Source organism: Meles meles, chromosome 6 (assembly GCF_922984935.1).
Source record: "Meles meles chromosome 6, mMelMel3.1 paternal haplotype, whole genome shotgun sequence".
NCBI lineage: Eukaryota > Metazoa > Chordata > Mammalia > Carnivora > Mustelidae > Meles > Meles meles.
Window position 1 is genome coordinate 106,625,133 of NC_060071.1, and position 27,506 is coordinate 106,652,638.

At 45.1% G+C, this 27,506-nt stretch overlaps 1 protein-coding gene and 1 non-coding gene across 3 annotated transcripts in view; both read left to right on the forward strand.

Annotated features, from left to right (window-relative positions):
- Positions 1 to 27,506, forward strand: part of SAMD4A (sterile alpha motif domain containing 4A) — a 207,692-nt gene that overhangs the window by 72,451 nt on the left and 107,735 nt on the right. The gene's annotated exons all lie outside the window — the stretch shown is intronic.
- Positions 13,070 to 13,175, forward strand: LOC123945346. The gene has a single exon (XR_006819187.1). It is a non-coding gene; the product is annotated as a U6 spliceosomal RNA (small nuclear RNA).

The window sequence follows — 27,506 nt, forward strand, 5'->3', positions numbered from 1 at the left end:
TTTCCATTTACATGGAAATGTGTACTTCATATTTTTTTCCCATTAAAATGTCCAAGTGTTGAAATATTTGGTATTCTAGTTTTTTCTTGTCTCTGGTCTACTTAGGCTTTTAACCATAAGAATGTTTGCTATTTAAAAAAGCAAGGCTTTCTATTATAGTTGTTGGCTTCTGATGGACCAATAAGGGCAGTGGAAGGGGTTACTGAGAACTCTTACTAAGGGAATGGTTACTCCAGAGAGAAGGGTCTTGTCTTTCCAGTTACCACTTACCTCCTCCACTGATTCTCACCTGACAGTCAACAGAAGAGAAGCAAATGCATGTAAATTAAGTCAATCAGACTCCCCACTTTTACCAGATCCAAGACTTGGAATACAGGGTTTACATATTGTTTATAGATAAATCTTTACATTGCATATTGATTCACCATCCCATCCTGTTTCCAAACCTGTATAAGTAATTAATAGCTGCTTGCAGAGATAAAATGAGAATTTCTTCCTTGAATCCTGTTTCGAGACAGGGATCTCCATGTCATTGGCTCATGCTTTTTCCCTTCGTGTGTTTGTTGGCATGGTCTCATCGTCAGAGGTCCGGGGCCACTGATCAGCGGTGACTTAATCTTGTCCCCCTTTGTCTTATTATAGTAGCTCCCGCAACTGGATCATACTTATGTCTTGTGGGTTGGCAGTAGGGAAGGGACTTCCTTCCGACACTCATGCTCAAGCAGCTGTTTCTCTTTCTCCAAAAACACCAGTTTCCCCAGCCCCCAGCTGGTTCCTCCCTGCTGGAAGCCCAAATCTGCCAAAGTCATGGCCAGACCACGTTTGCCCTGTGACTGTGCAAAGAACACCAGTGCCGCCACCCTCCCCCGCCGCCCCACGAAGCTTTTCCAAACATAAGCTTCTGTCCTCTTTGTCAAGAGCTTATTTTGTCATCTTGTTTCCCTTCCCCTATAAATAATCCATTTTCCCCCCACCACACTCCCAGGACAGAGGCGTACCCCGTATCATACGCTTGCAGTGAGCATTCTTTCAGTGTTTTTTACTCGCTTGACCTTTCGGTTCTTTTCTTTCACCTCTCTTAGGATCTCCCATCCGAGGTCATAGAAGGTCAGAGTTAAAAATGAGATTGACAGACTGCTTGTCTGCAGAAAACCGAGTGCCACGCTTTGTGGATACGCGCAGAAATCTTGCCTCGTCTGCAGTGACCCTCGCCACACATTTGCTTCACTATTTTTGTTTCATGGTCTAGAGGCCCGGGTGATAGGAAGGAACTATAAATAAGAACAACCCTGAGAGTGATAGGATGAGCTCAGATGATCCTTAACTTTTTGGCCTTTCTGCTGGCTTAGAATTCCTCAAGGCCTATTATAGGGACTTATTTCACTTGACTGGGAATACCAGTGGTTCGGAGCTCCTTAAGTCACTTACAGAAAGGACTCATGGTGAGGGTGTCTGTCCACTTGCTGCTTGTTGAAATACCTTTTATTCCGATGCTCAAAGTAAAGAGAGGGTGAAGTGGGCAGTAACGGAATGATACTTTACAGACACACTTTATTGCCCTTAAGGAGTTCAATGTTACGGGAGTCATAAGGTCAAGTAACTAAGTTCTCTACTTCTCTTTAGTTGGGCAAGTTCACTTGTCACTTCACAAATCTTCTTCATGGGAAGTGAGCTTGTGCTGTCTTAGGATGAGCGAGTGCCTTGCCCTTTGTGGCCAGGGTGTTGGCATTGAAACATATTAAAGAGTTAATTCTTGTAAAAAAGTCTTCTTAGTCAATGGGTGCTACCCACAAAGAGATTTTTGAGAGAACAGTCTCTTCAGAATGATGACCATGGTATGTTGTCAGGCAAATACCATATTCTGTGATTTCCATGAAATCGTTATTGACATGGTATCCTTTCATAAGGAATGCTCTGTCCATGTGCCTGTGAGTGTACGTATATATTCTAAAGCGATAATATAGTCATCATAGAGTAATCCTGCTTAATCTTAATTCCTTAATCTTAATCAAGAGTCTGTGGCCCCTGAAGGCAGCCCAAATATGGAAGGACCATTGACTGTTTCTCATGGACAGAGTCCCAGGCTTTTATGTGGACATCCAGGCAAAGGCAGGTACTGCAGCAGCCCTTCTGTGCCCGCTAGTCGCCTCCTAGTCACCACGCAGTGCATGATTCCTTACGGCTCCTTCATCTCGCTTCTCTTTGTTCCCCTTCCCCTTGCGAGGGCTTAGAAGATGAATTACACTCCAGAGTTAGAGTTTATCCACAAGGTCACAGCCCAAGTTGTATAGGAAGAAAACCAGAAACTGGCACTTCCACTCTTTATCTTAATTCCTGGCCTGAGCGAAATTTCTTAGGATCTCTGTCCCCCTCCTAGGATGGTGGGGAATTCCTGGGTCACTTGGCCCGAGAGGACCGTAGCACTGACACCTCCCTCTGCATGCTTCCTGTCCATAGAGCAGAAATCGTGAAAGAATGAAGTGGTCCAATCCCTAACCTTTCCATTTCTTTGCTTTATAAATGAATAACAGTGATCTAAAAGTGAAAGAATGTGGCTAACCAGTGTCATTTGGGATCTTCTAAAGGAGTACGGAAACTCTGCATTCTTCAGACCAACTTGGGGCACGCCAGCACATTCCTCTCCGATGAGGTGGAGGAATACTGGTGGCGGGGCTGGGATTTGTAGGGCTGGGGCGGGGAGCTGCTGTGTAAAAATACATTTAATTATATTCCTTCTCTGCAGTAATATTGATACCATTTTTAGCCCATTACAAATACTGTGATTTTCATTTAAATCACGTCCATTATCTTATTGACCTAGTTTTTATTTTGTAATCAAAATGTTCTATTTCTGGAGAGCTTAGCCCAGAATCATTTTTTTTTCCCTAAAGGTTATAGACATTTTGCGGAGTTTGGTTTGGTTTTTTTTCTTTTTCCTTTTCTCTGTCAGATCTGCGGACAGATGGGCCGCCTCTGTTTTCGCTGTATTATGGAAAATGGTACTATATTGTTCTCTAGAAGAGTGAGGCTTTTCTCTGTTTAATTTGGCAGAATGCCACAGGACCTCACATCTGGTGACGTTTTTGGTGCGTGGATGGTGGAAGAGCTAGGAAATTCTATTTCTATCCAAAACGAGACATAGAGGTCTGGTCCTTTCTTCCCCTTCTTTCTCTACTCTTCTTCACTTTTCCTGTTTTCAGCTTTCTCTATTCAAAGGATCACACTTATTTTAAGTCCTGCCTTTTCTCTGATTCTTCCCCTCCTCTTTTCTTTCTTTCTTTCTTTTTTTTTTTTTTTAAAGATTTTATTTATTTATTTGACAGAGAGAGAGAAAGAAAGAGCACAAGCAGGGGGAGCGGCATCCAGAGGTAGAAGCAGGTTCCCTACTGGGCGAGGAGCCCGATGTGGGGCTCAATTCCAGAATGCTGGGATCATGACGTGAGCCACCCAGGTGCCCCCTGGACCCTGCCTTTCCTCTTTTCTTCCTGCTCTTTTCCTTATCTTCTTTCCTGCTCTCAGCAGTGTAGGGCCACTACATTTGCTCTGGCTGAAATTTCACTCTGGGGAGACCCCTCCCAGGAGATGCCCTTGGAAGCGCACCATGTTTCCTTTCCATGTTATTTCTCAGTGTCCTTCTTCATCCATGAGGGTACTTGACTCTTTCTTCCAGACAGTGAATAGAACCAGAGAATGTGAGGTTTGAGAGTGACCAGACATCTTCTTCGGCAAGTGAGGAAGGAGAAGGACAGAGAGTGATTTCTCCTAAGATTCAAGGGCAATTTAATGGTAGAGCCAAGTCAATGACCCCATCTCCTGTTTTGGGGTGTTCCTCTTATCCCCTTTAGCCAGAAAGTCATATAGATGTGATGCCTAGTTCTTTTTAGCACTCATTTCTCTTAGTCACCATCAGCCTTCTCAAATATTTTTCTGTGTTAATGTGTTTTCAGGGAATGGAGTCTTTCATGTGCCACTTTCTTGTGAAAAGAAGACGCAAAAGATGGAGTGCAGCCAGAGGAGTCCTCCCTGGGTTGTTAGGGATTTTCTCAGGAATGGTATTTTGCTCCAGGCCATTTCTGTGGATGTACTCATTCCTAAGAGCCGGTAGATGACTATGACGTATAATATTCGAACTTGAACTCCTTCCTGCCTCACTGGAGTCTCTCTGTTAATCAGGAAACCACATTTAAAGCTGTGTCCTGAACTCTGCCCAGCATGTCAGCTTGGCCAGGAAGGATAGGGAATTCCTACTGGTAGCAGCCACTGGGGATCCAGGGAGTAACTAGAGGTCAGATAGGAGCTTAGCAAGGAAGACATTGGCAGCGCAGGGTACTTTTCTGCACCTGGGATTATCTCTTTGTTTCCTGAATTCCCCCTGTGGTTGAGGTCCGACAAAATCCAGGCTATCAGCTCCCTGGGCCAGTGACCCGACACTTTGTAAATTTATGATCTAACAATTTTTTTTTTTTTTTAACCGAGAGGCTTAACATAAGGTTGTTAGCTTTTATCTGGAGAAGTTAGGATGTTAAAAACAGTAAGAGCAAAATTGTCATATAATGTTACAATCCTTTCATAAAAGAAAAGATATTTTAACACCAGAAGTAGGAAGAATATAATCTCAGAATAAAAGACAGTCCTCGGGCACCTGGGTGGCTCAGTCAGTTAAGTGTCTGCCTTTGGCTTGGGTCATGATCTCCGGTCCTGGGATTGAGCCCCATATCGGGCTCCCTGCTCAGCGGGGAGTCTGCTTCTCCCACTGCACCTCCCCCTGCTCATCCGTGCACACGCATTCTCTCTCTTTCTCAGATTAAAAAAATCTTTAAAAAAGAAAAAAGAATAAAGGACAGTCCTCTATACCACACACATACAGCTTCTGGAAAAAACCCTATTGTATTGTATTGTGTTTCTCTTACTTAGCCATAGGCCAGCATAAAGTTTGTCCCAGAAGCTGTGTTGGTCTGTGATGCATTGGAACCACAGCCCTCACTCTGGGGCTGGGAAGCCCCAGCCCATCTCTCCAGGGAGAGTACCAAAGGATGCATGAAGGACAGCACAGGGAGCAGAACGCATCCGTGTCTGGCACATATATGGTGTGCGCTGAGTAAACGACGCTTGTTTTTATTCTCTCCTAGAAAAGTAAATGGCGCTAGATGACTATTTCAGTTTGGTCTTGGCTTGGTTTGGCTTGTTTTCCTTGTAAAGTAGGGTCTGATCTTCAGCTACACAAATCTTTAGGATGATTTCATCAGTAGTCTCATGGACGGTCAGGAAAGACTTGCTTTTCCCAAATTCGCAGGCAGCTAACCCATAAAAATACAGTTCATTGTTCTGCAAACAGAAGATAGGCTTTTTCAGACCAATCAATCGATTGGTCTGCCCAAATCCTATGTCCTTCTCACAATGGGGTAGAGGTGGGATGGATGCTGGCGAGGCAATCACTGTGTTCACTTTCCTTGGAAAACACAGAATCCAAGCAGTAGGAATGTACTCACGGAATGTGTTCCAGCAAGCTTAAGGTAGAGCCCATTTTATTTCACTGGCACAGTTTTCCCCCTTTCTTTTGGAGGTTCCTCTTCATTGAAAGACACTGAAGTATAATGGTTAAGAGGACCCTGAAGCCAGAGTGGCCAGGTGTGAATCTAGGCATTGCCTCCTACTGGGTGTGTGATATTAGGCAGTTTATTTGACCTCTTTATACCTTTTCTTTTTAAGATTTATTTATTTATTTATTTGAGAGAAAGAGAGAACACGCACGCATGTGAGCTCCCCAGGATGGGAGTAGGTGCAGAGGGAGAGAGAGAAAGAACCCTGGAGCAGATTCGCCGTTGAGCATGGAGCCTCTAGCTTATAGCTCATAGCTTCTAGGATGGAGCCCATGTTGGGCTCCTAGAACCCCAAGATCATGACCTGAGCCAAAATCAAGAGCTGGCCATCTAACAGTCCGAGCCGCCCAAGTGCCCCAGACCTCTTTGTGCTTTAATGTTGTCTTCTGTAAAATGGAGATAATTATAATACAATTTGCCACATAGGTTTGTTTTGATAAGGAAAGGAGTTGAAACAGGTAAAGTGCTTAGAGTGGTGCATAATCTGAATGATCAGCAATTATTTATTATTTATATTACTGAGGAAGCTAGTTTTGTGGTGGACGTGGAAAAATGGATAAAAATCAAATGGGCAGGGTTATAGATTCTAAAAAGTCAGATTTCCTTTCTATAGAATTCACCTCTCCAATAATCTTTGGTTTCTGTTTTCACCCTTCATCGTTTCGGTAGATTTTCATATCCCATCACTCTGTTGAGACTGTTCTTTACTGATCGCGTTTTTGGTTGGCTAGTCTCTGTTGACATATGGAGAGGCACTTTGAAGCTGTCAAGGCTTTTCTCCCCAAGGTGCTCCTTCGGAGAAGCTTCTGTTCTTGGTGAGGTGGACCTGTCTCAGTCTGACTTCCCTAGGTCACCCCTTCCCAGCTTTTCCCCTTTGAGCTTTGACTTGCCTTAGTTGGTGGTATTAGGAGACACCCCCTAACTTGTGATAAGTCAAACTGAACCTGTCTGCTGAAACACTAAGATGCTGAGATATTTGCACAGATAGCCTCTAAAATAAGTAGCCAGAATTAGAGTAAAGCTGATTATGGGACTAGCTTTTTATGCACTTTCTTCTATTTTCTCGATCCCACAAGGCAAGGTGACAGATAATGTGATTTTTTTTTTTTTGCCATTTCTCCTTAACCCTGAAGAAAACTAATATCTGTTTTCCAGTGGAAGTCAATGCCAGATTGATGAGAATTTAGGGTGCCTTTTATAGGAATGCACGCGTTCTATCTACTCTTATACGTGTGTCTAATACCTATAGTCTGAGCACTTTTCAATTTCCTCACCAAACTTACAGTGACACATATCGGCCATTAAAATACTTTATTATAAAATATTCTGGGTACGTTGGCCACTGAAACAAATTAGTCCGCCCACCACCTATGCATGTAATGAGAAACTGAAACTGATAATTGACTAAAACTTGCCTTCGGTAAGTCACATGATCACGATGTTCTTGTAGGAAGATTTTCCTCGCTGCTCTGCTGCATTCCTAACCCTGTAGGTGCAGCTCTCCTCCCTGACTCCTTTCTCGCTTTCCAAGGCAGCCAGAATGAACTGTGTGATTGGGGTCTTGCTTGCTCACTGCCAGTTGAGGGCTCAGAGAGATGCCGGGTTTTTGGAGGGGAAGAGGAAGGGTCAGCTGAAAGCACGATTTCTAGCTTTGTAGTCAAGGTTTTTTTGCCGGGAGTGTTGCAACCTTGCTGTCAAAGTTGTGCCAGGTTCTCTGCTAAGGCAGAGCACTGTCCATCCTCTGCGGTGGGACAGTCACATCAGATGACCCCCAGCTCCTCCCTCCAGGCCAGCTGCCCCAGGAGGACAGTCAGCCTTGCAGAGTAAGTGACAATATTGGGAAACTCCATGTGAGGATGGTTGAAATTAGCCAGTGGAGAACCAGGCTTCTTTCCACCCATTTCTTGGAGGTGAGAATGTCCACTTTGGGTTCTACTTTTCAATTCTGTAGATCTGGCTATTCTGAAGATAACACCGTGAGGAGATCCCCCTCACCCCCCTCATCCCAGGACCTGGGGCTCTGCAGAGTGAAGATTCCTTTAACAACACAGTTCAACTTTAGGTTCCGGGACCTTGAGGTCAAGAATACTCTTTAATTGACTCACACATTGTAAATGTATGAGGAGCTTAAAGGGAAGTTGTAATTATTTAGCTCTCCAGTGAATTATAAATTCACTGGAATTTATAATTTATAATTCACCTGGGGCCACAGATCTTCCAGACCTCCTCATGGAAACTCAGTGACCCCCTCACATTCTGGATCTGGGCCGTATTCTCCTACAAGGCCTCAGCTAGCCAGAGTTTCAGCCTCCTTCTCTGGGCGAATGACTGCCAAATTCCATCTCTCAGTGGCCCCCATCCTGACATTCCCGAAAGCTTGTGTGACATCCCCCTCTGGATGGGGAGCCATCTGGCCCTATGACAGTCAAATCCCACCCCCCACCCCCGGTCCCCCAACAAGAGTGTCTTCCATCATCTCCTGGGGTCGGACTTCTCCGTGCCATTTGTGAGATTTCCACTGTGGTATCCACTTGGCCTCCAGGTGAAGTTCATTCCATCTTGCCAGCCTTCCCCCAAGCCGCTCTACCCTCTTCCCATTGCAATGTCCTCACTTTTAACTCTTGGCTTCCATTCTCATGTCTTCTAAGATGACATTCATTAGAAGAGAAGTCAGACTGAGGAGTTAGGTCCACCCCTGGCTGGCTATGGTTTACGTGCTGTGTAGGAGGTAGAGAATGAGAGAACTGGGGCCAGGCTGGTGCTCAGAAGCACCCTGTGTCCCTGGGTAAGTCACTTGGCTTCTCGAAGGCCCTATTTATGCACCTGTAAATTGTGGCTGCCTCGTTCACAGGATGCTTGAGAGGGCCTAATGTCATAAGTGAGGAATCAGGCCAGGAAATCGATGAAACGGGGCAACCAAGTATCCGATCTAGCTCTGGCTGTTTGTATTATGAAGAGGAGTTATTTGGGATTGCAGTTCCGCATTGCTGTGGCTGTTTTGGGGTTCCTTAGATGACCAGGAAGATGGAGAACACTCACATTTGTTCAGCACGCTGGTGTCACCCAGCTACCTCAGGCTCTGCCCAGCTGCTCAAGGTCTGAGGGGGTCAGTATCTCCACAGGCCTTTGACGATTCAAGATACGTCATGATCAGGAACTCAGTCTCACAGGGCCTGAGAGGCCTGCCACCTTCCTGGATGGTATCCATTCTTTTCAGGGCTGTTGGCAAAATTTTGTGGGGGGGGGGATTTTTTTGGTGGTGGCATTTGGTTCTTTTATGGCCCTTCCTTTATCTGGACCATGAATAATCAACTGATGGATCCCTATCCCTGTTCTCATTCTCATTCCTGGGGATGCCCTACTTGGTGCTTTAGGGAAAGAAAGATGAATGGAAGCTAGAGGTCATGAGGTAGAACGTAGCACCTGAAAACAGTCATGGAGCCCAGCTGTCAGAGTTCTGGCTGTCTCTGGGCTCTGAAATGTCCTTTGGAAACTATCTGTGCTGTGTCATTTCCTAGGACTATGCTTAAGACAACCTCAGCTCCCTTTGTAACAAAATACTGGGACAGAGTATAGGTGGCCTGGTGTCACCACCAGGGAGGGGGCTAGGTGCATGCTTGGAGCTGGGAAGGAAAAGTATAGAGATGAGCTAGGCCCACTCTAGAGCCCCTTGTCAGTCTCCTCCCCTGGTCCCAGGGTCTTGGCCAGTCTAATTTCCCAGGCTACCATGTATCTAAACTCTTCTTTGGATGGTGCCATGCTGTTCTCAAATCACCTTCCTTCCTTTTATCCCTATAGGGATATGGGATGTAGGTATTATTTTTATATTCTTCCTAATTCAGATGGAACCAAGAGCCCTCTGAGAAACTGGATAGTTCTGGAAAGTGATAGGCTGGGGACATAAGCCCAGGCAGCTGTCACACTGTCATATACTTCTCTCTCGGGACATTTGCCCCGGCATAAGTTTTGCCACAGGTGTCTTCTGTTTGCAAAGAACAGGAGAAAGTTCCTTCTGTGGCTGAGCAGTGTTCCTAGAGAGTTTGTGGGAGTAGGAGCCCAGGGACCTATAAGTCCCCAGGACTGAAGCAACACAGTCCAGGGGGACAGCAGCTCAGCAACGTGAGGCAACACCTTGGTCTGCCAGTGACGGAGAACGTGCTAGTCACCGCGACTGTCAAGCGAGGTTGCCATAATGAGACCACACAAGGGTAGCATTTGCAAGTGTTCATAGATAGAGCAGTGGGATTCTCTTTTGGTCGATATGCATTTTTATACCCAAGACATGGATCTGCATTTACTTGCCTTGACTTCTGAGATGAATATAATATAGAATAAAAATTTTATATACCTGTGCTTCAGACACATAAAATAGAGGCTATAGATGGTTTTGTTGTCATTTTATTCATGAAGAGTTCAAAGCCCTACCCTTGGCATGTCTAGCACATTCTAAGTCTGTAACTGGTTCTCCAGGTGGTTGAGACAGACCACTGAGTAGCCGGTAAGAGTGGACCTCTAAGGTAGACCCTTGGGGAATCTAGCTCAGAGTTTGCAAAGTCTGTGACCTTTGGATTACTGCCCCAGCAATACAGGAAATTCTGGCAGCCCTTCCCAGGGCATCCCTTTTGGTTTCATCTTCTGTGATTTGCTTCCATTCCAGTCAAGACCAGCATGTGGATCATCTGTCTTTTCATTAACCTCAGTCCTTCGTGAATCTGTTAGTGTGGGTCATGGATTCATTCCTTATGCGTGTGAGCTAGCTGCGCACTCTTCCACGGCCACGGGTCACTCCCAAAGACTCCAACAGCGGCTCTCATTTTTGCAACGAAAAGCCAGGAGCAAGGGGTTGGGTGCCTGAACAGGGGGTCAGATAGGAGCGGCTCTCAGGCTCAGTAACCTTCAGGGGCTTTCGCTGGAGCCACACATGGCAGTTGTCGCCCTGGGGTTCTGGAAGCATGCCCATGACCAGTGTTTCCATCACTGGAGGTCAAGATGGAAAAACCAATCATAGTAAAGTTAGGTGACCTGTTCAGCCCAGAAAGATCATGGCAAATTGAAGTAACACCTGTGGATGCTTTGCTCCATTGGTTAGAGACTTGACTGGTGAACGTGGAGGGGTGGGCATCCATAGAAGCTGAGACTGAGGCTTTGCTCATTCTCGTGTTTCTCACAAAGGGGTGTATGATTATTGAACGTACTGACGGAGATGCCTGCTAGATGGGATGCTTATTGACAGCCTATGTCCTCACCAGAGAAGGTCCTCGAAGTCACTCTTCAGCTCCCTCCGCCTGGGGTGTGGAACTGATGACAGCCTTGTGGGTCTCCACACCCCCATGCCACCCCTGAGAAGTCCTGACACCAAAAGGGATGCCCTGGGAAGGGCTGCCAGAATTTCCTGTATCGCTGGGGCAGTAATCCAAAGGTCACAGACTTTGCAAAGGCACCGCCTTTGTTGCTCAGTGGAAGGCCCAGACCCCAGGGGTCCGAGTTAATTGATCACACTGGGGAGACTACTCCATTGAAGTCGGACGCAGCAGGATGAAGGAGAAGGGACTGACCTGATTAAGAATGGGCTTAACTGAAGAGCTAAGCTGCCTCCAATCCGTGGAAGTCGGCAGGATGGAAATCATAAATCATAAATAAGCAAAATGCAGGTGCTAAATAAAGGCCCTTTCAATCTGCCATCCCTCACAGCTGCAAGTATTGCAAGGTGGCAAAACAGCGACATTGGTGCAGGTGGCTGAGGGGCGCGCACCCCCTGACACTGAGCCTGGGTTCCGCTGCAGATACTTTTCATCCACAAGAAGTTTATCCAAATTCTGGAGAGCAGCTGGGATGAGTGAAATGATGGACTTCGGTCCCAACGAATGAACCAAGGCAACTAGGCCGATTTCTTGAGCCACCTGGAATTTTAGGGATTAAAGCTTTTAGTCAAATTATCTTAAGACAGAGTGTGAACCTCCACACCTCATGAAGCACCATCATGTAAGTGTGTACACACACACACACACACACACACACGCGCTGTAGACCTGCATAGGTACTCTTATAGATGTACATACACACATATATGTAACTAAAACGCAGAGTAGATATAATTAAAAGGCAGAATATAAGAATATATAACATACAGAAATATATATATACATCTTATAATATGTATAAAAATATATGTAAAATATGAACTTTATGTAGAATATAAATATGTAATAACACTTTACATATAAACACAATATAAATATATACAATATATATTTTTACAAAATATATACTGTTATAGTTGAATATAAATATAAAATATATATAGTTTTATATATATGTTTTAAAGTATGTATACTTAATGTAACACATACTTATATATATTTATACGATGTATATTCTGCCTTTTTAGTTTTTCTCTGGCCAGAAGCATGACTACTTTTTCTTTCTGTTCTTTACAGCAGTGTTACTGCATCTTATGAGGAAGTTTATCCAATACTATGTAAGATAAAAATTAAGCAGACAGAAAACCCTTCAAAGCCATAGAAAGGCATCAGGTTAGAGACCATCCTATGGTTTCTCCCTAGGGCCAACCTGGTCAGTTTCTTTCCTTTCTGGCATGAGAATAGCTCATTAGCTGTTTTTTCGGTTGAGTCTCAGCTGAGATTCAGAGAACCTCACTGGGTCTGCTCCCAGCCAGGCTGTGCCCTGGTCCCCCAGCACACAGGCCCGATGCCTGTGTGCCCGGCGGTTGAGAGGCAGCTGCTCTCTCATGGCCCCTCCCACTTCCCTGATCTGGGCTATTGGTAGACAACTGAGACGTGTTTGTTCCCAAACCTGTTTACACCGATTGTACTTTCTCCATTTAAGACATGTAACTAAATGTTATGTAAACAAAAGATGCGTGAGTGTGACAAGGAGAGGTATTTCTGTGAAGCTACACCATTGTCTTGGAAAGACTTGTCAAGGCTGAACAAAAATGGTGGGCAAATTAAGTAGAAACAAGATAGCCTTAAAAGGTTGTGGGGAACATCATAAAAATCTAGACAGAGTCCGTAGTCGCTTTGCTTTCCAGCTTTCTCTGGAATTTTTTAATCTTCTTTAAAGTTGGGGCACCTGGGTGGCCCAGTGGGTTAAAGCCTCTGCCTTCATCTCAGGTTGTGATCCCAGGGTCCTGGGATCGAGCCCCGCACTGAGCCGCCACATTGAGCCCCGCATCAGGCTCTCTGCTCAGCAGGGAGCCTCCTTCCTCCTCTCCCTCTGCCTACTTGTGATCTCTGTCTGTCAAATAAAGAAAATCTTTAAAAAAGAAAGAAAGAAAGGAAAGAAAGAAAAGAAAGAAACTAGAACCTGAATATCATAGCAGATTTCTGGTTTATACAGGAAATTGGGACTTTCAGAGAATGGACCCATTTTCAAAGACAAGGCATTACTCCTGTACCAAATTTGCAAATGATAGTGTACACTCATATATTTAAATGTCTGGGAATGTGGTGCTGGTTTTGGCAGCACATCTACTAAAACTGGAATGATACAGAGATTAAGCATGGTCCCTGCGCAAGGATGACACGTAAATTCTGTGAATATATATAATAAGTATCAATGAGTATATCTAGGTAGATAGATGGATAGATAAATAGATAATATGATGAGATACCATAGAGATAGGTAGATAATATAATGAGAGTATCTCTTTTATGATTCCATGCTTTAACTGGTTTTTTTAGACTGAGCATCAACCCAGTCATGTACGGGAATGTCTCTTTTGCAGCTGTGGTCTGTTGTGTAAAATACACGTGTCCACTGAGCACATCAAGATGCTTATACTGTGCAGGTTACAAGAGAAGTGAGCCAGGCTGGGGAGAGAGCAGACAGACACACGTCTTCCTGATCATGCTCATCAAGGACCCGTGTAACTGGGGGACGCTATGGGCAGAACTGTCTCTGCAAGCTTGCTGCTTTCACTCACTTTCTTTCTCCCACCCCGCCTCTCTCCCACCTCTTCTTTTTTCCTCTCTGCCTCTCTCTCCTCTCTCCCTAACCAATGTAGTTTAGTTCAGAGGACTCTGAAATCAATAAAGGAGAGAGTATTTGGAGTTGAACAACAGTATATTTCGAAGTGTGCTTCTTTCTTTCTTTTTAAGATTTTACTTATTTATTTGAGAGAGAGGGAGAAGCAGACTCTCTGCGGAGCAGGGAGCACAATGTGGGGCTCGATCCCGATGGGGGGGCTCAATCCTGGAACTCCCTGGATCATGACCTGAGCGGAAGGCAGACGCTTAACCTACTGAGCCACCCAGGTGTCCCTTCAAATACTTGTTTCAAGAAAGGTAGTCTTTGGCTTAAAAAACATTTGAAATATTTGTTTGTTTATGTTTGTTTACCCCCCCCCCCAACACACACAGAAGGAGAGAGGGAATTCCTGTAAATAATGAGATAATGCAATTTGATTCATTAATATGTGACATCCATTGGGTAGTTCAGGAATACACCTACTTCCCATGAAGTGAGATTGGGATATAAGGAAAGAATTCTTTTTTAGGTGTCCCAAAATCCAATGTGTTTTTGGTCAGTTTTCTATCCTCCCTGTCTACAAACATTTTGGAAAGACCATCCTCTGTCTCTGTGACTGTTGTCTTTCACTACAACAGTCGTATGAATGTACTTAAATTTATGCTAACCTGAAATGCTTAAAGTCATCAAACAGGTAGGATTATGGGTTCCTGTTCATCCAGGAACTGCAGATCCCAACGATAAGTATGCCGGAACACGAACTTCGTGGGAAAGCGTGCATACCCACCTCCAACAAATAAGACACCATCCTTCATTTCAGTAATAGCTCTTCAGGGTTTAATTTTGATAGATGGTGAGGTATGTTATTCTAGCACATAAACCAGATGTTTCTCTCAATTTAATGGGGAACAACTGATGGCTGCCAGATTAACTAGGAAAGAAATGTTTCTCTCTGCATTCTGGACAATAATGCAATTTAATGGCATTTCACCTGGGTGGACTTCTAAGATGGATGCATTTGTCTTTTGCCTCTCAGGGCATAGGTCCAAATTTGGAGCAGATGGTGAAAAAGATGGATGGTCACAGAGATCTCCAGGTGAAATTGGTTGGATTTCCTCAATCCTCATTAATTCCTGGTTGACCATTATCCATCTCCATCTCTCTGACCCTCCGTAATGAACTCTGATTTCTGAGGATTTTCTGGATCCAGAATAACCAAAACCTGCTGACTACAATCTGAACAGATTGAAAGAAGCAGTCACCTGCTATTTTTCAGGCTTTTGGAAGAAAGGGGCTGCCTCAACCTGAAATCTTGTCCTTCCTTTGAGCAACGGGAGATTTTCTTTCCTGGTAATGGGACACAACTGGGCCGGGTATGAATTCGAAAGCTCAGGGAGTGAGTTTAAGACAAGTTTCTTCCGGGGCGCCTGGGTGGCTCAGTGGGTTAAGCCGCTGCCTTCGGCTCAGGTCATGGTCTCAGGGTCCTGGGATCGAGTCCCACGTCGGGCTCTCTGCTTGGCGGGGAGCCTGCTTCCCTCTCTCTCTCTCTGCCTGCCTCTCTGCCTACTTGTGATCTCTCTCTCTCTCTGTCAAATAAATAAATAAAATCTTTAAAAAAAAAAAAAGACAAGTTTCTTCCGCTGCTGTTCAGGTAAAAGGAGAGACCTTTGGGTTCTTAGATTAAGTTTAATGAAAGACTCACTGCCCATCACTAAGCGAGACAGATAGGGGTCACTCCCGCTATGGAACAAGGTATAAGGAGAAGCAGATGATTGCGAGAAAACCCCAGAAGCATTGTTCCAGGCCGTGGAGGTAAAGAGGAGACCCCCAAAATCAAAGAAAGGAGGTACCCATGGGAAGTACTAGGAACAGCAACGCTTTGTGGATTTAATTAAAACAATGCCTATGTGGGCTTCTTGATCTACGGCCTGATACTCTCATTTACTCCCACATTAGGGTAGGCTTATTGACATAATTGTTTTTGCTCATATTGAGGACTTCCCTGCTAACCAATTTGTATTACTGTTATTTTTTATTTCAATTGTATTAGCCCCCGTTCTGAGCCAGATGCCTTCAGTTTATAAATTGTCAAAGACACTTAATAAGAGGACAAATGATCCCCATTTAGGATGAGAACTTATGGGTGACTAACAAGGTGAGCATTAAACATTTGGTTGCCATAGACCTACAGACACATATGTATCCACGCATGTTGGAGGAAGGAAACATATTAGCGAACAAAATCTGGCAGATCATAGGGGTTTAAGACCACAGAAGAAAATGCCCAGGAGATGTACAGTAAGTTTTAAGAAAAGCTAAATAAGTGTGGCGTTTTCCATGGGCCTTTTCTTCACTTGAGCAGAATGACAGTATTTTACTAGTCAACCAAGACATAAATCAAGATTTAAACCAACTTCTCACCTTTCATGCAAAGCCTAACCTCAGTAGTTATTAAAAATAAATGGGATTTAAATAGATGTAGAAACACCTATTTTATTTCCAATTTCACACTCCTGTATTTTGCACTGTGGTTTTTAGATCTGTTTGTGAAGGCTGATTGGGGCAGAGAACAGCCCTGAGAGACAGCTGGGAAGGGAACAGGCTTTCAGTTCCATGACAAAGTCCCAGGCTCTGGGTTCAGCTGTTACCAGTTCACCAAGTGACCTCAGCCCAGTTTCCTCACTTTGAAAAATGGGAACAATTACACAAACTGTCTTTTTATGGGATGCAGTGGTGTCTATGATTGGCACCATTGGTGGTTTTAGGCTGAGAGTCTGAGGGTGTAGCTCTCCTCTCTTCCTCAGGGACCATGAGTGTAGGTCAGGGATCCAAGTCCAGGGAGCACATTGGATTTAATTTCTCCCTAGTCGACACAGCAGTTCCAGAGTCTAATAACCCACTGTCATTCTGACTGGAGAGTCAAGGAGAGGTACACGCCATTTCTCCACATCCTGACATCCTCCTGAATTACCAGCTCTCTGTCATATTCTCCCTGCTCACAGGGCTGGTGACCTGGGCGAAGTCTCCATGGGTCCCCTCCTTTTGCTATCACCTGCTATGCGTTCACCAATAACTGACTTCCAAGTGAATGGTAATTCTTGTTCACAACTGTTCTCACGCGCATTATTTTGCTTTCTCGAGAATGTGTACTAAGTTCTGATCATGTGCAGGCACCGTGCTTAACACTTTTTCTGTCATCCTCTTGTTAACTGGAGAGAACTGTGGCGAAGAAAGGGGACAGGAGTCCCCCAGACCAGGCAGCTGTCCTGTGGGGGTGGGGAGGCTCCCTCCCCAGCCTCTGAGTCTTCAAGGCTGCCTTGTGCAGCTGTCTTCCAACTGTTCGCTCTCCACCTGGTCCATTCTGCAGGCTACCACCAGACGTGTCCCCTGTACCACTGTCCTGCTAGGATTTCCGCCTCGTAACCTGCCCAGCGTTGTATATACACCAGCCCTCCAAAAACTAAACACGTCTCTTTTCCCTTCTGCTTTCCCCAAACCCGTTCTCAGCTGCCACCAAAATGTGCTGTTAACCCAAATACTCCTGTGCCTCTGCACATTATCCTTCCTTTTGGCTATTCCGTCTCCCAGCCTCTGAGCTGCCCTTCATGGCCATGCATAAAACCGGATCCCTGAAGTCTTCCCTGACCCGCCCGGCTAGAGACCCTTTCTCTCCCCTCTGAGTTGTGGTACTGATGGTATGGCATGTGGGGCCTGGCTGGGTACTCTTGCTTTCTGTTGTCACGATCCCTAGAAGGATCTTGGGCTTCCAAATGAGGAAGCCACAGAGAAGTTAGTGATGGTGCTGGGGCCAGAGGCCCACTCCCCAGTCCCAGACTGGTGATCTTTTTCTATTACAGCGTTTTACCTGCTGTCCTTCCTTGGAGGACAAGGACTCTACCCTGTCTATATTCAAAGTTTACCTAGCATCCTGCGTAGTGTCTTGTATCTAGGGGTTAATCAACAGTATTTATTGAAAGAAAGCAAAGGAAAGAAGATAAGAAGGGAAAAAACAGTAATAACTAACCCTTATATGGCCCTTTTGTTTTAACTTAACTCGCTTTCTAGTTGACTCCCTTTAAGTCCCTAGGGGGCGCCTGCGTGGTTCAGTCGGTTAAGTGTCAGACTCTTCATATCACCTCAGGTCTTGATCTCAGGGTCGTGAGTTCAAGTCCTGTGCTGGGCTCCATGCTGGGCTCCATGCTGGGCGTGGAACCTACTTTAAAAAAAAAAATCCCTACGAAATCGGTCCTGTTATTCTCAGCCTCATGTTCCAGGTGAGAACACCAAGGCAAGAGAGATTAAAGTGACTTGCTGGAGGTCACAGGGCTGATCAGTGAGTGTCAGGACTTGAACCCAAGGGGTCTGGCCACTGAGCCTGTGCTCTTCTTCCACCGTGTTCTGCTGCCAAGTCATAAAGGATGGACAGACAGGGAAAGATACATAAAGAAGGATGAGCCTCAGATCGGCGCCCAAGACAACAGAGCAGAGGACATTTAGATGAGGCTGCCATGTTTGTCTTCTTTGAATTTCCATTGAGAAGGAGCTCCACTTAAACGTCGGAGTAATGGCCGGACCACGGGGTTTGTCCCTACTGCCTGGATCTGTTAGAAATGGGTTGCCGTGGGGCGCCTGGGTGGCTCAGTAGGTTAAAGCCTCTGCCTTCAGCTCAGGTCATGATCCCACGGTCCTGGGATAGAGCCTTGCATCAGGCTCTCTACTTAGCAAGGAGCCTGCTTCCTCCTCTCTCTCTCTCTCTCTCTCTCTCTCTCTCTCTGCTTGCTTGTGATCTCTGTCTATCAGATAAATAAATAAAAAAAAATGAAATAAATGGGTTGCCATGAGACTCCCTAAAGGCATGACACCCAGATTGCCTGCCTTATATTCCAGTCATTATAGGAGGCTTGGCCTAGGGACTGTTAAAAAGCTCCTGCGTCCCTAGCCCAGAGTCCCTTAGTTGGGGACGGTTGCTGCTCTCTCCCCAGATGCTCCCTCCAGAGCATGTGAACAGTCACAGACTTAAAATCACCACAACTAGACATGAGTAACAAATGCGTCAAGTTTGGCTAAAGCAAGCTGATAAAAAATATTGAATGGGGCTTTTATCTTTAGAAGCATGACTGTTAATGTGGTTGATTTCTAACTAGGCTTCCAGTAGCTATTAGGATTTCTGCTCACACCAGCGCCGTTCTGCCTTACACACAGAAGAATCTATCTTAAACGTATTGTGAACTTTAGAGCACGTTAGCGGAAGTGGCCTATCATTCAGGAGCATGGGAAGATAATTTTGCCAGCATTGAGAGAACACTTTGCACCCAGAATCCTAGAGGGAACAGAGTACTACTCCAGCTTTGATGAATCACAGCTGAATCATGTTTAAGTGTGTGCTGCATTTTGAGGGATTCCCTTCTCCCCCCGCCCCTCCTCGCTCCTGCAGGGTGAAAAGCATTGCTCTTCCTGTAAAACCATTGTTAACAGCCAAGACCACGAAAGTGTTTTTGTGGCAATGTTGTGAACGCATCAAGTGTCTGTTGTGGTCCAACTAAGACAACTTTATAGGTTAATGAAAAGTGATTTATCTTTCTTCTAAGCAGAACATTTAGTTCTCTGTCTGCCTCTTGGACTCCCTGCTAATCTGTCTGGCCCCACCCCTTGCCGCCCTCCTGCATCAGCACCACCCTCTTGGATATCTCCTGGTACATTTTTATGACCACAGTCCTGTTTGTTCCTAGTAATTAAGGACTCTCTGAGCAACATGAAAGCAGGTTACTGTTCATTTGGTTTCTTGGAAGCACTGGGTATGTGCGAGGGTCATTTTTCACCTAAAAGACAAAACCAAAGAGAGAGTCTGGGAAGTAAAGAATGAATGGACCAGGTAGCTTGCCGTTCTTAGCTCCCAGGGGACTGTAGGCATTGTTGCTGGAGTGGACAGAGCTCAGACCCACCCTGAAGGAAGATCTGGGTTCACGCTACCGCACTGGGTTTTAACTTCTTATAACCCTGAGCAAAAGAATTTGCTTTTCCAAATCTCAGTTCCCATCTGTGGACTAGGGATGACAAGGCCTAGCTTACAGGGTTACTGAAAGGATCACAGACACTGGATGGGAGGTGCCCGGCACTAGTGTGCCGTCGCGGCTGGTGGTTTTCCTTGTTATTTCTGCTGTTGCCCTCTCTGCCATTACTACAGCCTCTCCAAGCAGCTCTTGTACGTGGGAAGGACCAAGGGGAACTTGACCCCTGCTTCTTTCCATGCACGCAGGACACAGCTTTAACCTGCCAGGCAACTTGCTTTCCTTACCAGAGCACTGTACTTGCTCTAAAAAACAATAAAAGTAAACATAAAAGTGCGACTGCATAGGGATGAAAACAAAGAATGATGAGCTTCTTCTCTCCAGCTGGGACCCCTTGCTTGGGGTGATCCCACATATATTGACAGGTACCCACTGCCTTGTGCAGGACTCTCAGGTGAGCCCTAGGGGCCAAAGTTGAATCCCGCATGGATTCTGTCCTTATGAAGCTTACCATCGGCCAGGAAGGAGGAAATGCCCATAAACATCTGGGAAGTTGGGTAGAAAATGGTAGAACCATAGGAAAGACAGTACTAATGGGCTATGGAGTTTGGGAGAAGAGCAAAATTTTAGCTAGAGTTGGGACATGCAGGTTTTATGAAAGAGGCGGCTTAGTAAGGATCCTTAGGAACACAGATTTTGGGGTTTGGCCATTAGGTTCAAACCTTGACCTTACTACTTCCCTGTTTTGGGCTACTTGAGAGTCTGGGTCACATCTCTGTGCCTCTGCTTCCTCATCTTTAAAATGGGTATAATAATAATATCTACCTCTCAGGCTGGTGTAAGGATTCAGTGAGATGTGTAACATGCTTAGAACAGGTTTGAATTTACCCTCCAAGCAAAGTTGGGCAGAAATGTTGTTTCTAGATGGAGATAACATGAACTAAGGCAGAGCCTGCTCTGAGGTACAGGGTGGGAGAAGGTGGTGGGGGGAAATGCCGCTTGAGCTGAGACTGTGGATGTTGTGGAGTGGCGGGCCAGGAGCCTTAGACTTTACTGAAAATGCGCAATGAAATCAGTCTTCTGGAGTTCCATAGTCAGCGCGTGTGAAGCCAGAATCTGAACGTGTCTCCGGGTAGGTCTCTACATTTCCGTTGCAGGGAACATGGCAATGAACCAGATGCCAGTGGGCATGAAGTTGAAACTTGGATTAACAGGGCTCAACACATGGGTCTGAAATGATACCTCAGGGAAGATGGGCAGCGGAGCCGAGCAGGAAGCAAAACAAGGGAGGGGAGGTGCAGAAGCAAGGGGGCGGGGCAGCAGGAAAGGTCACACCATTACCCTCATCTACTGCTTCCTTTTTAGAGTACAGATTTTTTTTCTTTAGGGTATAGTCAGCTGTTCTGTTTTTGTTTTCATGTGTCATTTTATTTCTTTTGAGCTTTGGGATGCGTGCGCCATCTTTACTTTCTGTGCTAGGGTGGTGGGGGGGGTGGGGGAATGATTAAAGCTGACTTTTGGAGACTTTGGTTTCAGTGACCTATAGATGTGTGCTTTGTCAGGATGTGGATGTTGCCTTCTCCTATGCACCTAGAGCAGGATTCTGTAGGATTTGGGAAAGGGCTGTACAGTGTTCACAGCCGAGAGGATGACTTCTTCTTTTGGAATTTGTCTTTAAATGAAAATTGGAGGGTTTAAATGCCTCGGGTTTGGTTTACTTTTGACTTTAGCTGTGTAAAGGCTATCTTCAGTTTTTAAAATAATCATCCAAATTATTATAAGAAAGTAATATTGTGGGCGCCTGGGTGGTTCAGTGGGTTAAGCTGCTGCCTTCGGCTCAGGTCATGATCTCAGGGTCCTGGGATCGAGTCCCGCATCGGGCTCTCTGCTTGGCAGGGAGCCTGCTTCCTCCTCTCTCTCTCTCTCTGCCTGCCTTTCTGCCTACTTGTGATCTCTGTCTGTCAAATAAATAAATAAAATCTTAAAAAAAAAAGAATGTAATATTGTTTTTAAGTTTTTAAGTTAAATTCATTGTTTTTAAGTGTTACGGGGATGTGGGACAGTTCCCAGGACCCCATGGAAGTCATTTAAAATTCGTTGTGGAATTGGGCACCTGGGTGGCTCGGCTAAGTGTCTGACTATGGTTCAGGACATGGTATCAGGGTCCTGGGATTGAGCACCGCGTCTGGCTCCCTGCTCAATGAGGAGTCTGCTTTTCCCTCTCCCTCTGCCCCTCCCTCACTTATTCTCTCTCTCTCTTTCTCAAATAAATAAGTAAAGTCTTTTAAAAAAAATAAAATTTGTTGTGGAACAAAGTAGTATACAATAAATCTATATAAGTACCAAATCAAGATCAAATACCATAAAATGTCTGTGAGTAGCCTGGGGACAAGGAAATGAGAAAGTGCAACTTACAACGTAATCTGTTGTTCTAGAACTCACTATGCATCTCCCCACCAAGTGACTGGGAGGGAGACACCAGCCTGTCCACTGTTGGAAGTGGGGTCTTCCGTCCCAGCTGGATTTCTCCTGCAGTAGAGGCTTACCCAAAGAGATCTTGAATGTTCTTCAGACTGGTGTCTGGGCCCTCTTTCAAGGGTTACCTTGTAACCCAGGAAGGCCCACAAGCACATTCCTAAATGATGGGAAGTATTTGTTGGTTTGGGCTTTAAAGGCATTTTTTCCATACTCCTCCAGTGTCTATTAGAACGTTAGATTCCAATAGTCTTGGAAATTATTACTTATCCATCACACTCTTGCTGAAGAGTGAAGTTTGCCCCTAGCTGTGACAGCCAAGTCACACCAACTTCAATGGGAATGGCACATGTTCGTGCAGATGCAGAATTTAGCTTTTAAACTTCTGCTTAAAGGGCCTGTTTAATATATTATGTAAGAAAGAGTGAGGTCATAAAAAGAGCCATGTCTCCTACCTTGAACCAAAAGTCGTCCTTATTTGGTGTTTCCGAAGCTAGAAAACAATACAAGCAACCAGCTCTCTCCGGACCAGGGGAGAAATAATGGCTTCCTTGTTCTAGACCATGGGTTTTGTGACAGTGTCAGCAAAGCAGGCTGCCTGCTGCTTGTAGCACTTGAGGTTTGGACCGGTTTCATTTACCCGCTCTGTCTGCTGGGAAGGAACATTCTGGAAGTCCACTGAAGCCCCACCTGCCTTTGGGACGCCCAGTATCATTGGTGGAATGCTCTGCCATGGGGCTCTGGGCCTAGGGTCCAGGGAGGGAGCAGCAGGTGTCAGCCCTCCAGCCCTGCTGCTTCTGCAGGACCCTGCAGCCGCTGAGTCGAAGAAGACCTAGCATCACACTTCTCTTGGATCATCATTTTGGCTGAGCCAAAGGTAGATCAAATTTCACCCTTAAATAACTGTCTTCTGTATGTGTAAACAGTCACGGCCATTAGTCTTAAACTTCAAACCTCAGCCCATGGATCTGGACTGGTTTCTTTTTCAGACCTTAACTTTGGAGGCCACTCTTCTCTGCTTTCTCAAGTCTCTGAGAATGCAGCCTACTCTATGAGTCGTAAAAACCCCATGCTGGGGCACACATGATTCAAGGGGGAAGGGAATGAAGAAGATTCTTTCACTTCTCCTTCCTGGGACCGAAATCCATTTTGGTATCCTACTTGCATCCAGCAAGAAATGCCAGAAGATTAAAGCCTAGCATTCTCATTCTTTTTCTTGGGAAGAAGAGGTTATGCAAAGGAGGCCTATGTCCCTGCAGAGTGGGTGAGAAGCCTGGCAAGAGATTTGTCTCATTTAAGAAGTAAATATATTCAGTGGAAGCAAAGATGCTGCCAAGTAAATTTATTCCATTTTTAGGGAGAAAAGGACAGGAGCTTTGCTGCTCCTTTAGGTTGCTTCTGGATATACATTTCTGCATGAGGTTCTCTTAAAAAGCCAGAACCCAACAGCAGCTTGTTTGAAACTTGACCACTTCAGCCTGCCCAAGAATTCGAGAAACAAAAGAGAAAGCAGAGGGTAATTGATTCTGTTCTCCAAAGGCCCATCCTGACACGGAACGGAATCCTGGCTTGGTTTCTTCCGTACAGGTGTTTAGTCTCTACCAGCAGGAGGACACAGATGGAGTCTACCTTTCTGCAGATGTCTTTAAATGTCAAAAACATGAGGAGGAAACCCACTGACTTTTGTCATCGTGACAGTGCAGTATATCCCTTAATACTGAGGTAGCCATGCCCCAAATGACGCTCCCATCAACGGAATGAGGAGAGATTTTAAAAGAAGGCAGAGAATCTCTTACCATGGAAAGCTACGTGTGTCACAGCCAGGAAACTGCAGAATCTTTCTCAAATTTTTGCTTGAGAGCTAGACGTGAAACTTATTCCTTCACCACATATCAGTTCTGACAAAGCAACAGCGTAAGAACACGGGAATCCATGCTTCAGCAATGGGAAGCTTCAAAATCTTCAGTCTGCTACTAAATGTAAAATTTAGGAACCCTGTGGTTTAATGGAAATGATTGCTTCTGGGAGCCGTTCAGGAGGGATGTCATGTCAAATTAAGTTTTAGTGGGTTTTGTCCGATCGGGATATTCACCAGTCTGGATCCCAACACCGTAAGGACTCCCTGCATTGACAGAAGTGAAGCTAGTCCCCCGTCCTCTCAATGAGGTCACCTTGACTGGCCTGCTTGAATGCTCTGTGGTTATGGGGACCTCAGAGCCCCAGTGAACAAGTGAGGAGCCTTGTAGGAGGCAAATCTCATGGCAGAGCCTCCTCGCTCACAAGGTTTAGAAAATTCAGTGTCTTGCACTGAAATTGTGCTTCACGAAATATAGAGAGCTAAAAGAGAATCCTTCCATGGGAGGGCTCTCTTAATTAGTGTGGTTCATCTACACTCATCTGCGTGTGTTGATTTGTGCCTAAACATTGGAGGCCAAACCCAAAAAAGAGAGAAAGTAAGCCCGTGGCTCAGTCCTAGGAAAGATGTAGAGCAATGGAATATAATCCTAGACAGGGGGAGCCTGTGAGATACCCGTGCTGGAGAGAAGGGCGCCAGCTTCGTGGAATCACTCTCGTTAACTAACTTCACCGTGTGGCTTTGCAAGTGCCGATGGCATATTCAGATTTTCTCCACTTGTCGTGATCCTGCTGCTTTCAAAGCATTTCATGATCCAGGTCTCAAACGTCAGATAAGATCAGAAGTTCTGAGAAGGTCTTAGCCACTGATGCTCACTGTACTCTGAATATTTCCCCCTTGCCAGACTTTCCCTAAATATGCTCAGATAAGGTAATTTTTAAAAAAGATTTTTATTTATTTATTTGACAGATAGAGATCACAAGTAGGCAGAGAGGCAGAGAGGAGGAAGCAGGCTCCCTACTGAGCAGGGAGCCCGATGCAGGGCTCAATCTCAGGACCCTGAGATCATGACCTGAGCCAAAGGCAGAGGCTTAACCCACTGAGCCACCCAGGCGCCCCAGATAAGGTAGTTTTTTAAAAGATGGCCTGGATGACCGTGTTCTAGGCCTTTACCTCTTGAATATGGGAACAACTCTCAAGGAAAAGGAGGGCTAAAGAGATCTGGAGTCCTGTCTCCTAGAACAGCACCAGGGAACAGGACAGAAGGCAAGGGTCCCGACAGTGTGGAGCCCCACAGAATGCACTCAGTTTCCCACTGATGCCAGAGCTTTGTCTGTGTAGTTAGGGATGTTGTTACTGCTGAGACCCTGTCCCTGCTTTGCCTAAATTCTGGCCCTGCCATTCCTTCCCTCCTTCCCTTAGCTGACTTGTCTCCCGGTGACTCCCATTCCCATGCGAAAGTCAGCTCATGGAAGACACCTGAAGAAGAGAGCCAGGGCAAGAGAAGATGCTTGGGACTGGTCCAGAGGTAGCACCGTGTGTGTTCGAGTGACTGCGGAATGGTCCTCAAAAAGCTAGAATTGATCCCAGCCGGTTCACGCACGCTGTGCTGTGTTTGGGTAACCAATTTGGTCATGGTGTTAGAATCCTTATAACTACATGGATCTATGCTTGTTGCTTTTTGGAGAAATGAATTGTATGAATGTTTCTATTTAAGGAGAACCAAACAATAACAACCAAACAAAAAAAGCCCCAATTCCTATTACCCGAACTCCTCTTCGCACATAGTATTCTAATGCGGTTTGTTCCTGAAACTGACTCATTCAGCTTTCCTCCTGGAAGTTGTCAGTATGTGAGTCTGGTTAATGGAGAAAATCAGCGCGATGCCCAGGCACAAAGCCATGACTCATTCCTGGCATTTCAGGGGCTTTGTAATGGAAATCATAGTTCCAAACTACAGTGCTTACCAAGTGGATATGTGAATATTGATGAAACACACCATGTCTCCAAAACTCCTGCCTGAGCCTCACTCACCGGTGACTCAGTGTTTGCTCATGAAGTGAAGGTTTCTCTTCATAACCCACCGTGCTTGAACACCACAATATTGTTTTAATTAGTCTTTTAATGTACAGTAAAATATTTGGCTTTGGTGGAAGGAGGACATTCTCTCCTATGTTGGAACTGTTTGGTTAAAAGGACGTTTTTGTCTACAGAATTAGTCTCCTGGGGTGTATATGAGTATCTGAACACTTTTTAAGTAGTCTCCAATTCTTGCTCATTCATTCTGTTGATCTACCCATCTGTAATTGTGTTTGTGTGTGCGTGTGGTGTATATATACACACACACATGTGCGTGTGTGCACGGACACACACACACACACACACACACACACACACACACAGTCTACTGGGAGAGCATAGAAAAATGAAACCCTGAATAATCCCAACCTTTTATTTTACATTCTGCTTGACCCAACTTTGTCCCCAAACTTCTTTCTTTTCTTTTTTAAAGATTTTATTTATTTATTTGAGAGACAGAGGGGAGAGAGAGAGAAAAAGAGCCGCGTGCGCGCCTGTGCGGGCACAGGGGGAGGGGCTGAGGGAGAAGCAGGCTCCCTGCTGAGCAGGGAGCCTGAGGTGGAGCTCTATCCCAGAACTCTGGGATCATGACCTGAGTTGAAGGCAGATGATTAACTGCCTAGCCAACTGGGTGTGCCCCCCACCCCAAATTCTTTCAAGTAATATTCCCCTTTCTTTGTGCATTGTAAAATTTAAAAGTAGTAAAATAGCCAAAAAATAGACTGCAGGAAGAAGTGGGGGAAACAAGGAAGACAGGTATTTCAAATGCTTCTTTTTTAATTGACTCAGATTTGAATTTTGTGTCTGACAGACTGGTAGGACTTTCTGGAAACACAGATGAGCCAGTTTCTCATCATTCTTGGAGGCTGGGACAGAAGGTCAAATATTTAAAGTCAGTTTTTGGTGAATCTTATATATCTACGGTCCTTTGGACCAGGAATATTTGGGAACTGCTAATAGGAAAGTAGACATTGAGGAGCTATTTTCAGCTAAAGAAAAGAATGAGCAATATAGCTTATAACTCAGCCACTTTATTCTGATCCTGTCTTCTCTAACAATAGCTCCCTGCTCTGTGCTCTTAAAACACAAGTGCTAATATTACGAGAAATGAGCTACATGAAAAACAGCCTAATCTTTTGTAAAAGTGCTAAAAATACCAATCTGCAACCAAGAATGTTTAAACTCTCTTCCCTTTCCAGATGATGCAGGATTGATTCTAGGCAAACACTGCATTTCAGAGAATGCCCTGAGGCGTGGGCATGCGGGGTGAGAGTGGGGGAATGTGGGGTTGGGAGAGATTGTTATTTATAGGAGTAAAGATCTTTAGACAAGGATATTCAAAGTGGATGCCGTCTCACTCTCCCAGTACCGAGTCTCCAGAGATCCACACACCATTGTTTTCCAGGTCATTGTTTGGAAGAGGCTGGTGGCAGGAAGGTTATCATGTTTACTTTTTCTTACGAGAAAACCAAAAACTGAAATCTAAAATACAAGAGATTG